Source organism: Somniosus microcephalus, chromosome 8, assembly GCF_052327205.1.
Source record: "Somniosus microcephalus isolate GS21.2 chromosome 8, FLI_Smic_1.0, whole genome shotgun sequence".
NCBI classification, from domain to species: Eukaryota; Metazoa; Chordata; class Chondrichthyes; order Squaliformes; family Somniosidae; genus Somniosus; species Somniosus microcephalus.
Genome location: NC_140994.1, coordinates 255,460,658 through 255,476,795, shown reverse-complemented (window position 1 = coordinate 255,476,795; position 16,138 = coordinate 255,460,658).

Below are 16,138 nucleotides of genomic sequence, written 5' to 3'. Positions count from 1 at the left end.
TTCTCTCAGCAGAACGACGAGGGCGGGTGCCTCTTCTCGACGCTCGTTAACTGCTTCGGAAGTATTGTTGCCGCAGGGTAAGATCGAACTCGTCGCCACTGTAAAGTCTGTAGGTATTATGGCGAATTAATACACAGGCTACAAGAGTAACTTTAACAGGACTTTACTATTCGAAGGTCAGGGCGAATCTGCCCAATAAATCCTGACACAGCACTTATATACCGGTGTGGTCACCGTCGGTATTACAGTATACAGCAGCCAAGATAAAGTAGTGCCACACCTAAAATAGTTCTCTTAAAGGTAGAACAGTTACATACACTACATAACCCAAATGGTTTGGTAATCCTCTTTGGCAAGTATTTTGATAGCTTTCTTAATTCGTTTAGGTAATCAGCGTTACTTTCATTCTTGTGTTGATTTCTCTTGAAGAACTTGAATCGTTCTGCTATCAGCAGCGGTGTTGGGTTTAAATGCTCCTGCAGGGTATCAACAATTTCTTTAAAGGTCTTGTCCTTTGGTTTGGCTGGAGTGATTAAATTTCGTAACAGCCCGTATGTCTTCGCGCCCATTAAGTTCAGAAGTACTGAAACTTTTTTTTCATCTGTTATTCCATTTGCAGTGCAATAAACCTCTACTCTTTCCACGTATGTGGTCCAATCTTCTATTTTGCCATCAAAAGCCTCAATATTACCAGATTTAGGCATTTCAGAAAAGATATGGCGCTTCCCGCGCTTTTTTTTTTTCTCTCTGTAGCAACGATATGGCGCTTCCCGCGCTTTCCCGCCGCTGCTACCGATAACAACGCTGTTTTACTGTGGTTTCTGTTTATTCACTGTTGGAGACTCGTTCCCGACGGAGGTCTAAACGCTGACCTGCTTGCCGTGCCGGCCGTCTCTCGAGTGCACCCTCCCAGTCCGTTATTGCTTGCCTCCGATTTCGCTGCCTGTCTCAGCTGTAGAGCCCGCCGCTGGAGCTCCAGCCTGACGCCCAGGAAGGATTAGCGCAGTACCTGTCACCAGCTTGGCCAGCTGGTGAAACCACAGTTTCTCTTACTTCCTTGAGTCTTCTGGACGCTGGAGGAATCGATGTCCTTGAGGTGCTGCCGAATTGCAGGTAAGTCCGTTTCCACTTCGTCGCCACTGTAGTGTCCGTGTGTAGATAAAGACACTGAAGACAGGAGTTGGTTCATAGGTATTTACTAAGCAAGTCTGGGGGGGGTTTCTAAAGGATATACACAATACACAGGCTTATATAGCCCAAGTGGCAATTACCGGCATTACGCACACCTGGGGCTCTTAAAGGCACATACACCATAATTGCTCTTAAAGGCACATACACCACAACAGTGCAACTCGTTGACTCACACTGCCACTCATTGGCTCACAGTGCAGCTCATTGGCCCACAGTGCAACTCACTGGCTCAGAGTGCAACGCATTGATTCAAAGTGCATCTCACTGCGTCAAAGTGCATCTTATTGGCTCACAGTGCAACTCACTGACAAAAAGTGCAACTCACTGACTCAAGGTGCAACTTATTGCCTCACAGTGCGACTCACTGGCCCACAGTGCAACTCATTGTGTCACAGTGCAACTCACTGACTGACAGTGCAACTCACTGGCTCACAGTGCAACTCATTGACTCACAGTGCATCTCACTGGCTCACAGTGCATCTCATTGATGCACAGTGCAACTCACTGACTCACAGTGCAACTCAGTGGCTCACAGTGCATCTCATTGATTCACAGTGCAACTCACTCACTCACAGTGCAACTCACTGGCTCACAGTGCAACTCATTGACTCACAGTGCATGTCACTGGCTCACAGTGCAACTCATGGACTCACAGTGCAACGCACTGGCTCATAGTGCAACTCATTGACTCACAATGCATCTCACTGGCTCACAGTGCCACTCCTTGTCTCACAGTGCAACTCACCGGCTCACAATGCAACTCATTGACTCACAGTGCAAATCATTGACTCACAGTGCAACTCAGTGACTCACAGTGCATCTCATTGGCTCACAGTGGAACTCACTGATTCACATTGCAACTCATTGACTCACAGTGCAACTCACTGTCTCACAGTGCAACTCAGTGACTCACAGTGCAACTCACTGACTCACAGTGCAACTCATTGACTCACAGTGGAAATCAGTGACTCACAGTGCAACTCAGTGACTCACAGTGCAACTCACTGGCTCACAGTGCAACTCAGTGACTCACAGTGCAACTCACTGAATCACAGTGCAACTCAGTGACTCACAGTGCAACTCACTGGTTCACAGTGCAACTCAGAGACTCACAGTGTAACTCACTGACTCACAGTGCATCTCATTGACTCACAGTGCAACTCATTCACTCACAGTGCAACTCATTGACTCACAGTGGAACTCAGTGACTCAGAGTGCAACTCAGCGACTCACAGTGCAACTCACTGGCTCACAGTGCAATTCAGTGACTCACAGTGCAACTCACTGGTTCACAGTGCAACTCAGTGACTCACAGTGCAACTCACCGGCTCACAGTGCAACTCATTGGCTCACAGTGCAACTCAGTGACTCACAGTGCAACTCGTTGACTCACACTGCCACTCATTGGCTCACAGTGCACCTCATTGGCCCACAGTGCAACTCACTGGCTCACAGTGCAACTCACTGACTCACAGTACAACTCACTGGCTCACAGTGCAACTCATTGGCTCACAGTGCAACTCATTGACTCACAGTGCAACTCGTTGACTCACACTGCCACTCATTTGCTCACAGTGCCACTCCTTGTCTCACAGTGCAAATCACTGGCTCACAGTGCAACTCATTGACTCACAGTACAACTCATTGACTCACACTGCCACGCATTGGCTCACAGTGCCACTCCTTGTCTCACAGTGCAAATCACTGGCTCACAGTTTAACACATTGTCTCACAATGCAACTCACTGACTAAAAGTGCATCTCACTGGCTCACAGTGCAACTCAGTGACTCACAGTGCGACTCACTGGCTCACAGTGAAACTCACTGGCCCACAGTGCAACTCATTGTGTCACAGTGCAAATCACTGACTCAGAGTGCAACTCACTGGCTCACAGTGCAACTCATTGGCTCACAGTGCATCTCACTGCCTCACAGTGCATCTCATTGTCTCACAGTGCAACTCACTGACTATAAGTGCAACTCACTTGCTCACAGTGCAACTCACTGGCTCACAGTTAAACTCATTGGCCCACAGTGCAACTCATTGTGTCACATTGCAACTCACTGACTCACAGTGCAACTCACTGGCTCACAATGCAACTCATTGACTCACAGTGCATCTCACTGGCTCACAGTGCATCTCATTGGCTCACAGTGCAACTCACTGACTAAATTTGCAACTCACTGTCTCGCAGTGCAACTCATTGGCTCACAGTGCGACTCACTGGCTCACAGTGCAACTCACTGGCTCACAGTGCAGCTCACTGGCTCACAGTGCAACTCATTGGCTCACAGTACAACTCACTGACTCACAGTGCAATTCACTGACTCACATTGCAACTCACTGTCTGGCAGTGCAACTCATTGACTCACAGTGCAACTCACTGGCTCACAGTGCAACTCATTTTCTTATTTTCTTATAGCCCAAGATCAGCCATGATCTTATTGAATGGTGGAGCAGGCTCGAGGGGCCAAGTGGCCTATTCCTGCACCTATTTCTTTCTTATGTTTAACTCATTGGCTCACGGTGCAACTCAATGGCTGACTCAGTGGCGCCAATAGATACTTTGAGTTTGGGAACGGTTTTTTAATTCAGTTTGCATCCCTCTCATAATCACGCCCTGATGAGCTCTGTCCATAACAATTCGATTTGCATTTCTAACAGCACCTTGATGCTTAAACAAATACTCCTCACTCAACGGTAATTGTCGTGATTGATTGCTCCCAGGGCCTGAACGAGTCTAATGACCACACAGAAATAATAATCTAAAAATAACGCTAATTTGCATACATTTACAACGGCTATTAAACTGCTGAAACAAGGAGAAAAAAAATGAAGCAATCAATTAGATGTAAACGGAAGGGGATTCCTGGTTTTATGTGGGACATTGATGAATTTGACATCGAAAGATGCAGCAGACGGCAAGCTGAGTCTATGGCATGTTATAACAACAACAGCAACTGACATGAATCTTGTAATTCATGGGAAATGACTTATGAAATAATATTGGACAGCCTGCTGGTGGTGCTGTCCAGGGAGAGTATAAATACTCAGGCATGGGCCCAGCTTGCTCAGGACATTCTTTAACAGGAACTAGTGAAGGACACAACTAGATCTCCATGTTGAAAAACAGTTGATTAAAGCCTTGTTTAATACTCAGACCAAGTGCCTAGTAGTTTCCTTACATCAGCAACTACTTGCACTTATATACAGGAAACTTTGTGCTATCCGGCACCCACGGGACCGAGCTGCTGCCATTGCCTCAAAACTGCCGTACTCTCCAGAGTTAATGTTGAGAGATACGGAGATTCTTATCTCTGTATTTGACAACAAACACTGTTGCTTAGCAACAGCTTCTAAACACTCGGGTGTGGCCCTAAAGCTCTGTAGCTGAAGCTGTTGCTATAGCTACAGACCTTGCACAGCTTGACTGTTCAAACAAAGCAAAAAAAACAAACAAAAAGAATAAAAAACGGCTGCTGATTTTTGCCGGTGGCTCCAGATTGCCGGATAGCTCACCTCCGGATAGCACAAAGTTTCCTGCAGCACCTTTAACATAGTAAAACATCCCAAGGTGCTTCACAGGAGCGTTATCAAAACAAAATTTGACACCGAGCCACATGAGAAGGTCTTAGCACAGCTGAGAAGAGGTAGGTTTTAAGGAGCGTCTTATAGCAGGAGAGAGAGGTAGAGAGGCGGACAGGCTTAGGGAGGGAGTTCCAGAGCTTAGGGCCCAGGCAGCTGAAGGCACGGCCGCCAATGTTGGATCGATGAAAATTGGGGAATGCGCAAGAGGCCAGAATTGGAGGACTGGAGGCATCATCCATCTCTTGATCACGCCTCGATGTGCTCTGTTCATAACAATTCGATTTGTATTTCTAACAGCTCCTTGATGCTTAAACAATACTTCAAACTCAACAGTAATTGTTCTGATTGATTGCTCCAAGAGGCTGAAGGAGTCTATGACAAATCTACACACAAATCTAAAAATAACGGTAATTTGCATATATTTACAACGGCAATTAAATTGTAGAAACCAGCAGAAAAAAAGATGAAGCAATCAATTAGATATAAATAGAAGGGACTTCATTGTTTTATGTTGGGAAATTATGAATCTGACATTAGATAAGGCAGCACACTGCAGGCTGAGTCTATGGCAAGAGATACAGCATGAAAACATCATTAACAATACGCCAGATGATTAGCAGCCGGAAAAACGGTGTAAATTCCGTCTGCTCTGTCTCCTTAGGGTGTCAGGCAATCTTCTGCCCAAAGTTGGAGGGGACAATCAGGAGGACCCCCTCCGAAATTCACATCCCATGGAGTCAGGGAAGGCAGCGAAGGTGTTACTTGATTTTAAACCATTGAGTGGTCCAGGAGAAACCTCGGTACCATCTGGCAAAACTCGTCACATTAGGCTTAATGGGAGATGTCACACTTACCTTACATTTACAGCGCCGTACATGTCTGTCATCAGCTCAACGGAGTGAAATACACAAAGGTGAAGTTGTGCTTGTCATTAACGTTTGGAAAGGACATTGCACTTCATGATTCAGATCGTCTGGGTATCAAACCAAAGGATTTACCCCGGACCATATGTGAGATTCAGAAACTCTGAGGTGAATACGTCGCCATGAAAATAAAATTGGCTGCAAGAAGGAAGGGTTCCGGTCAACAACAACTACTTGCATTTATATAGCACCTTTAACATAGTAAAAAAAATCCCCAGGGGGCTTCATAGGAGCGTTATCAGACAGAATTTTAACCCCGAGCCACATGGAGAGATATTAAGACAGGTGACCAAAAGCTTGGTCAAAGAGGTAGGTTTTTAGCTGCGACTTAAAGGAGGGGAAAGAGGTAGAGAGGCGGAGAGGCTTAGGAAGGGAATCCCAGAGCTTAGGGCCTAGATAGTAGAAGGCACGGCCACTAATGGTGGAGCCAAGAAAATCAGGGTGGGCAAGAGGCCTCAACTGGAGAATCGCAGAGATCTCAGAGGGTCATAGGGCTGGAGCGCCCTGTCACTGAGTATCCTGGAGGGATACCACACCCCCTCGCCTTAGAGCCCAGATTATGCCAGTTGGTGATGAGTATGCCTGGTGCATGGCACTGGATTTGGATATCTAACAGTCCTGCATTGAAAGGTATTTACTACTGCTCTCCCAATGTCTCAGTGAGTTAACCCAGTGTGGAGCTAAAGCCGCTGGGACAGGGAGATTCCAGGTCTGATTCCCTTTCTGTACTGAGTTGATCAAAGCTAGGGGTAGTAAAATCGGCTTCGGCACCCCTGAGTTAGGGAGGGGAAAGGCTGCCAGTGTTCCTTTTCCTGATCACTGTTCAGCCACTCTTACTGGAAGTCTACCTTGATGGACTGAGTGTCGTGCTCGGCTGTGAACTACCAGCTAACATTCAATATCCCTGCTCACCTATGAAGAATGGACATATTCCACCTGTGGAGCTGTGCCCCACAAAAGAATCAAAAATCAGATTTTCCTCTTCAGTGCTCAGGTGTAAAGCATAGCCTGGACAAAGCATGTAGAGAAAAATTGAGAAAAGATACAATGCCCCTAATAGTTTCCATCCAATTTTCGACCAATTCATTCGGACCGAGGCCCAGGTGAGCACCATGATGGCCGCCCAATTTTCCTCTACGTGCTCCACACTAAAGAAGGCCTTTATCGCCGATCCTTCATCGTCGCCGGGTCAAAATCCCGGGAACGCCCTCCCTAACAGCGCTGCCAGAGCACTTGCGTCGCACGGACAAGAAGAAAGCCCACCGCCACCTTCTCAAAGGGCAACTAGGGTTGGGCAATAAATGCCGGCCTTGCCAGTGAATCTCACATCCCGAGAATTACTTAAAATAAAGGAGCGTAGCGGGCCCGACACAGAGCAGTTTGATAAAGGAGGCATCAGACAAGCAATAGACTCTTATTTGCATTCGCAAAGGGCCGAATGCCTGTTTCAGGCGTGGGTACTGGACACCTCTTTTGATGCCAAATCCAAAATGGCGGGCGATGCATGCCCAGCTCAGAGTGCGCACGCGCGCAAGCTGCCCGCAATATCGCCTGTTTCCCGCCTGCATCGTCGAGCCTCGAGGCCTCTGTGTTCTAACATTTCTAAAATAATTTACTTGCTTTGCTTCAGCTTACCCGGCTCTTCCCATCAATTTAGTATTGAGAGGGAGGAGGTACTAGCGGGTTTAGCGGGCTTAAACGTGGATAAATCCCCAGGCCCAGACGAGATATATCCCAGGCTGCTGTGTGAGGAAAGGGAGGAGATTGCAGGGGCTCTGACACAAATTTTCAGATCCTCTCTGGCCACAGGGGAGGTGCCAGAGGACTGGAGGACAGCTAACGTAGTACCATTATTCAATAAGGGTGTTAGGGATAAACCAGGGAATTACAGGCCAGTGAGCCTAATATCAGTGGTAGGGAAATTATTGGAAAAAATTCTGAGGGACAGAATTAGTCTCCACATTGAGAGGCAAGGATTAATCAAGGATAGTCAGCATGGCTTTGTCAGGGGTGGATCATGTCTGACCAATTTGATTGAATTCTTCGAGGGGGTGACGAGGTGTGTGGATGAGGGTAATGCAGTTGATGTCGTCTACATGGACTTCAGTAAGGCTTTTGACAATGTCCCGCATGGGAGACTGGTCAAGAATGTAAGAGCCCATGGGATCCAGGGCAATTTGGCACATTGGATCTATAATTGGCTTAGTGGCAGGAGGCAGAGGGTGATGGTCGAAGGTTGTTTTTGTGACTGGAAGCCTGTGTCCAGTGGTGTACCGCAGGGATCGGTGCTGGGTCCTTTGCTGTTTGTAGTGTACATTAATGATTTAGATATGAATGTAGGAGGTAAGATCAGTAAGTTTGCAGATGACACGAAAATTGGTGGGGTGCTAACACAGAAACATAGAAGATGGGAGTAGGAGTAGGCCATTTGGCCCCTCGAGCCTGCTCCGCCATTTAATGAGATCATAGATGATCATGCAAATTCAGCACCCTGTCCCTGCCTTCTCTCCATATCCCTTGATCACTTTAGCCATTATAAAAGATGTAATAGCAGAGCACTTGGAACACAGTGACAGGATTGGACAAAGTCAATATGGATTTACAAAAAGTAAATCATGATTGACTAATCTACTGGAATTTTTTGAGGATGTAACTGGTAGAATAGATAAGGGAGAACCAGTGGATGTGCTGTATTTGGACTTTCAGAAGGCTTTCGATAAGGTCCCGCAAAAGAGATTATCGTGCAAAGTTAAAGCACATGGGATTGGGGGTAAGGTACTGACTTGGATAGAGAACTGGTTGGTAGACAGAAAGCAAAGAGTTAGAATAAACGGGTCTTTTTCCGAGTGGCAGGCAGTGACTAGTGGGGTACTGCAGGGATTGGTGCTAAGACCCCAGCTATTCACAATATATATTAATGATCTAGACGAGGGAACTAGAGTAATATCTCCAAGTTTGCAGACGACACAAAGCTGGGTGGGCATGTGTGCTGTGAGGAGGATGCAGAGAAACTCCAGTATGATTCGGACAGGTTGGGTGATTGGGCAGATGCATGGCAGATGCAGTATAATGTGGATAAATGCGAGATTATCCACTTTGGTGGCAAAAACAGGAAGGCAGATTATTATCTGAATGACAACAGATTGGGAAAAGGGGAAGTGCAACGAGACCTGGGTGTCCTTGTGTACCAGTCGCTGAAGGTAAGCATGCAGGTGCAGCAGGCGGTTAAGTAGACAAATGGTATGTTGGCCTTCATAGCTAGAGGATTCGAGTGCAGAGCAAGGATGTCTTGCTGCAGTTGTACAAGGCCTTGGTGAGACCACACCTTGGGTATTGTGTACAGTTTTGGTCGCCTTATCAGAGGAAGAATGTTCTTGCCATGGAGGGAGTGCAGCGAAGATTCACCAGACTTGTTGTGTATGTAACCGTTTACCTTTAAGGGAACTATAGAATGTGACCGTTCGCCTTTAAGAGCACTACTTCAGGGTGGCACTATTTATTGGCTCATGTATACTGTAATACCGATAGTGACCACACCAGTATATAAGGGTTGTGATACGTTAACTAGGGCAGAAATCGCCCAGACCTCTGAATAGTAAAGACCTGTTTTGTTTGTACTTCTAAAGTCTCTGAAGTTATTTGCTGCACAACTTACAGACTTTACAATGGCGACGAGGCCGATCGTACCCTGCGGCAACAGTAGTTCCTAAGCAACTAAGGAGCGTCGAAGTGAGGCACCCGCCCTCGTCGTTCTGCTGGGTGAAAACTCGAGGCTGCAGCGATAGCAAAGAGGAAGATTTTGGCATTGAAAACTTCCATCTGCAACAGGCACTGACGGTCCCTTCTGCCACAGTGAGGAGCGAGCCGATCGACAAGAGAGGCAAGGCTGCCACGGACTGTGAGTAAGGGAACAGTAAAAGAAAATAAGGAAGGAGTAAAACCAGAGGATAAGGGCGGTACACTCGACCACGGTCGAGGGGGAAAGGAGCCAGACAAAGTCGGGTCCAGAGGCGCTGAGACCGGGAGCAGGCCGGGTGAGACAGAGCCGAGAAATCGGGAATTGGCCGAGAGCCAGTTCAGAGGCTGTAACTGTCCGCCGTCATCGGGGGTACCCGGAGCCGGTTGCCTGCCGCGGGAAGGAGAGCGCTGAAGCCGACGCGCGGGCTGGGGATCTGAAAGCCAGCGGAGAGCGCTGAAGCCGACGCGCGGGCTGGGGATCTGAAAACCAGCGGAGAGCGCTGAAGCCGACGCGCGGGCTGGGGGTCTGAAAGCCAGCGGAGAGCGCTGAAGCCGACGCACAGGCTGGGGACCGGTAGCCAGCGGCCGTCGCCCGCGGGGGAAAGTGTACCCCTCCCGCCAGGGGAAGAAGCGGGAAACCGCCATTGCCGTGGGCGGGGAGAACAGAAAAGCGCGTGGAAAACCGCCATTAAAGTGGGCGGGGAGAGCCGAGAAGCGCGGGAAAGCTGCCATTTTTCGCGGGAAAACCGCCGAAGAAGAAGGAAGAAGCGGGAAACCGCCATCTTGGAAATTATTAAGAATTTCAGAAAAGTAATAAGATTTTTCAGAAAGGCTGGTGTGTTCTCAAGAAGAGAGAAGAAAATTAATAATAAGTAAAGTAATACTTGTACTGTTCTCAAAAAGAGAAGAAGATGCCTAAGCGAGGAAATATTAATGACTTTAATGCAGAAATAGAAGACTGGGCCACGTATGTGGAACGCATAGAAATATATTGCGTAGCCAACGAAATTGAGGATGACAACAAGGCAATAACTTTGTTAAATTCGATGGGAGCAAAAACATACGGGCTTTTGAAACATCTAATAGCACCAGTTAAACCAGTGGACCAGACCTTCGAAGAGATCGTAACAGTGTTGAAGGATCACTTGAACCCCACACCGTTGATGCTGGCTGAACGATTTAAATTTTACGCCAGAACCCAGAGGCAAGATGAAAGCAATGCGGAATACTTAGTCGAACTGCGTAAGCTAGCGAAATACTGCCAGTTTGGAGGGAATTTGACAGAGGCGCTGCGGGACAAGTTCGTATGCGGCTTGGCCAAAGAAGGAACGCAGAAGCGACTTCTGGAAGAAAACGACCTCACACTGGACAGGGCTGTCCTCATAGCTTCATCGCACGAAGCCGCAGCGAAAGGGACGGCGGAAATGCAGCTAAAGGCGGCGGCACTCGGGGTGGACCAAATTACAACAAGCACTCCCAAATGCTACCGTTGTGGAAAGACAACGCACGACCAGAATCAGTGCTGGTTTAAGAACCAAGAGTGCAGGAAATGTGGCAAACTGGGTCACATCGCGAAGGTATGCAGGTCCGGAAAGAAGACCAACAAGCAAAGGAAGCCACCACCACAAGGAAAGTACAACAAGGTGCATCAGGTGGCTGAAAAGAGTTCAGACGAACAAAATTCAGACTCAGACCCAAACAGCCAGGAGCTGGATAGTCTGAGAATCCACCATGTGGGTAAAGTAACTGATCTACAGTTGATCTGGGTCACACTAAAAATAGCGGGAGTCCAAGTACGAATGGAGCTGGACACGGGATCAGCTGTATCCGTCATCAACCAAAAGGACTATCACCGGCTATTCTCTCACATACCCTTAAGAAATACAAAATTCGTATTACAGACATACACGGGGCATCATGTATACCCCCTGGGAAAAATACGAGTCAAGGTGAGAGATAGGGGTAAAGAACACCCACGAATGTATCTGTACGTACTACCTGAGGGAGGACCACCACTTCTGGGACGGGAGTGGATCAAGAAAATAGACATGGAATGGCACTACCGACAAGCAATGACGAGTGAGGACTCGGTGCAGACAAGCAGCTCAGACTCCGAGCCGGAAGACGATAAGTCCAGCTTATGTATGAAAAACAAGATTAACATGAACTCACGGACTAAGGTTGGGAAATCGATGGCGTGCATAAAGACAGAGAATTCTGAGTCTGTTCAAGCTACAGACAGATGCATTACGGAGGAACACCGGGCTAGAGCTCAACGTTATGTCAAAGTACAACGACAATTAGAACAGTTGAGTGCCCGTCTCCTACAAGAGATGGAAAAGGTGAAAAAGTTCTGGGACACCGAATGGGAGTCCCTGGAAAGACAACAGAGACAGCTCGCTCAAGCAGAGAGCGACCATAGAGCCATCGTGGCCAAGTACCAATCACATCTCCCTGAGGCTGTTCAGGAACTAGAATATACACAGAACGATCCAAAGGAAGAGGAATCTTCAGGAAGTCAGGATGGTATTCCAGTTCACCTCTACGACTTGTTGCAAGCAGAGTGTAACGAGTTGAAAGAACAGTATGAACAGGCTCGGACTACAATCCTGGAAGGGGTTAACTTGGCAACTTCCGAAAAGCTCGTGTTAGTGAAAGAACATGAACGACTAAAGGTTGACCATAAGCAAGAATTACAAAGTCTGCAGGAAATGTTTGATGAGCTTCAGGCCAAGGCTGACTCATCGTTAGGGATTCAATCCATAGGAAAAAAATTAGTGGTGGAAGACATACCAGAACAGGGAATTCAGGATGTCCAAGAACTCGTTAAATTATTAAAGGAAACACAAAATAAATATGAAGCGGCAATGGCCGAGGTCCAACGACTTGAAGAACAGATGCAACTGGAAATCTTTTCAGTGGAAGGAAAGGGAACTGTAAGAAACACAGAGACCGTAAGAATGGGCCATGAACATGAGCTTAAATCGTCAGAGGAGAAGGGTTTGGAGCTCTCAAAAGTTATTGAAATAGCCGAGGTTGCAACACAGACGGAGAAGATGGCAGCAGAGCAACCCTTAGATACCAAAAGTATGCTGACTCATGTCAAGGTTGAACAACAGAACGCTGAAACAACTGCTCCGGTAGAGGGATTGAATAGTCCGATCAATCAATCTCCAAAGGAAGTTGAAGTATTAAAATCACAAATGAGGTCATTAGTAAACAACTTGCTGAAAGCCCAGAAAAAGTTAGAGGAAGCGGAACACGTGAAGAAGTCTCTTCAGGAAAGATGTCTGGATTTGGAACAAAAATTGGCTGACGTCCAGCTGGGTAGGGAGGATATAGAAGACCCTCTCGCTGGCCTAGCTCAGGACGACTCCGAATATTACTATGTCCTGTCCTGCCCAACTTGTAACTTCGACTCCCACCATACAGAAATCATGGAGGAGCACCGAAAGTCTACGGAACATCGGGAGAAGGTGGCTCTACTACGGAAAAAGGAGGAAGAGAAGGAGGAACTGCGCATACAGCTGGCAGCTGACAGTGGAGCCCAGAGAGTCTCCAAGAAGCAGAAAAGGAAAAGTCAAAACAGAAGATGACCCATCTGAACCATGATTACCTCTACCAGATCACACACGTGGTCCCTCCGAACGGAGCCAATTCAGTTCGGAAGTTCAAACTGTTAAACCCATGGAAGGACTATTGAATGAGTCACTCCAGCAATGTGAACCGACTACACCACAGAGACTGAATCTATGAACTGTTTTCCACAGAGACTGAATCTGTGATCTGTTTTGACATGAAGATATATATGTTATTATGTTATGTTAAACATGAAGTTATATGACGTTGACTCCATCGAGAGTATATCTGTAAATTGTTATATGACGTTGACTCCATCGAGAGTATATCTGCAACCTGTTTATATAAAATTGAAGATTGTATGTTTAACGGGATTCTGTAAGTAATAAGCTAGGAAGGGAGGAGTGTTGTGTATGTAACCGTTTACCTTTAAGGGAACTATAGAATGTGACCGTTCGCCTTTAAGAGCACTACTTCAGGGTGGCACTATTTATTGGCTCATGTATACTGTAATACCGATAGTGACCACACCAGTATATAAGGGTTGTGATACGTTAACTAGGGCAGAAATCGCCCAGACCTCTGAATAGTAAAGACCTGTTTTGTTTGTACTTCTAAAGTCTCTGAAGTTATTTGCTGCACAACTTACAGACTTTACAAGACTGGTACCTGGTATGGCAGGAATGACGTATGAAGAGAATTGGGTCGATTAGGCTTTTATTCGCTAGAGTTTAGAAGAATGAGAGGGGATCTCATTGAAACTTATAAAATTCTAACAGGACTAGACAGACTAGATGTAGGCAGGATATTTCCGATGGCAGGGGAGTCCAGAACCAGAGGTCACAGTCGAATGATAAGGGGTAAGCTATTTAGGACTGAGACGAGGAGGAATTTCTTCACCCAGAGAGTGGTGAACCTGTGGAATTCTCTACCACAGAAGGCAGTTGAGGCCAATTCATTAAATATGTTCAAGTATATATAGCGTGGAGGGAAGCCTCAGGCTACAGGACGATATAGACGGGTTGGTCAGGTGGGCAGAACATTGGCAAATGGAATTTAACCCTGAAAATTGTGAGATGATGCATTTTGGGAGGACTAACAAGGCAAGGGAATACACAATGAATGGTAGGACCCTAGGAAGCTCAGAGGATCAGAGGGACCTTGGTGTGCATGTACTTAGATCCCTGAAGGCAGCAGGACAGGTAGATAAGGTGGTTAAAAAGGCATATGGGATACTTGCCTTCATTAGCCAAGGCATAGAATATAACTGCAGGGAGGTTATGATGGAGCTGTACTAAACGTTAGTTAGGCCACAGTTGGAATACTGTGTGCAGTTCACTGCCTGAAAGGGTGGTAGAGGCAGGAACCATCAAAACATTCAAGAAGCATTTAGATGAGCACTTGAAATGCCATAGCATACACGGCTATGGACCAAGTGCTGGAAAATGGGATTAGAATAGACAGGGCTAGATGGCCGGCGCAGACACGATGGGCCGAAGGGCTTCTTTCTATGCTGTATAACTCTATGACTCTATAAGGAAACCTTTATAAAACACTGGTTGGACATCAGTTGGAGTATTGCGTTCAATTCTGGGCACTGGTCTTTCGGTTGGATGTCAAAGCCTTAGTGAGGGTGCAGAGAAGATTGACAAGAATGGTACCAGGGATGAGGGACTTTAGTTATGTGGAGAGAAAAGAAAGGCTTGCATTCATATAGCGCCTTTCACGACCACCGGACGTCTCAAAGCGCTTTACAGCCAATGAAGTATTTTTGAAGTTTAGTTACTGTTGTAATGTGGGAAACGCGGCAACCAATCTGCACACAGCAAGCTCCCACAAACAGCAATGAGGTAATGGCCAGATAATCTGTTTTTGTTATGTTGGTTGAGGGAGAAATATTGGCCGGGACACCGGGGAGGATTCCCCTGCTCGTCTTCGAAATAGTGCCATGGGATCGTTTACGTCCACCTGAGACGGGGCCTCGGTTTAATGTCTCATCCAAAAGACGGCACCTCCAACAGTGCGGCACTCCCGCAGCACTGCATTGGAGTGTCAGCCGAGCTTCATGTGCACAAGCTCCTAGAACGGAGTCTTGAACCCACAACCTTCTGACTCAGAGGTGAGTGTGCTACTAACAGAGCCACAGCTGACTGGAGAAACTGGGCTTGTTCACCTTAGAGCAGTGAAGGTTAAGAGGAGATTTGATAGAGGCGTTCAAAATCCTGAAGAATTTTGATAGAGTAAATAAGGAGAAACTGTTTGCGGTGGAAGAATTTAATGTGATTGGCAAACGAACCAGAGGCGACATGAGAACATTTTTTTCACGCAGCGAGTTGTTGTGACCTGGAATGCGCTGCCTGAAAGGGAGCAGTTTCAAAAGTAACTTTCAAAAGAGAATTGGATAGATCGAAAAAATTTACAGGGCTGTGGGGAAAGTGCGGGGGAGTGGGGGCTAACTGGATACCTCTACCAAAGAGCCGGCACAGGCACGATGGGCCGAATGGCCTCCTTCTGTGCTGTATCCACTATGATAAGTGATGGTCCAGAAAAAAAAATCTGTGGCCTGCGTCGTGTCCCTCGCCAGCTGAAGTAGGAACCGTGGCACTGGGAGAGAGCATGACAGGAATCGAAAGAGGAGACAGAAAAAAATGTTTTAAAGAAAGCAATTAAAACCTCCCATCAATTCTGTGATTTTAATGCATCCATTTAAACGTATCTGGTCTCTGAGATGTTGCACTGAGCACTTAAGCACAAAAAACGGTTAATTAACTTTGCTTGTAGTCAGCTGCTAATGGTACAGTACTTCTTTAGGAATTCCTACTTCACATTAGTGAAAGTAGCTGGAGACAGACTAATTGCTCAACACGTCTGTCTACTTTGTGTCTTATCATTAGCCATGTGCATTTCCCCCAAAAAAGCCTATTTCTCTCCCAAACACTTTCGCCGAAAGCTATTTCCTCTCTTAACAGTCCGTGTCTTTTCCTCTTCAAAATCAGGGGTCACAGTCTAAGGATAAGGGGTAAGCCATTTAGGATTGAGATTAGGAGGAATTTCATAACCCAGAGGGTGGTGAACCTGTGGAGTTCTCTACCACATAAGGCAGTTGAGGCCAATTCAT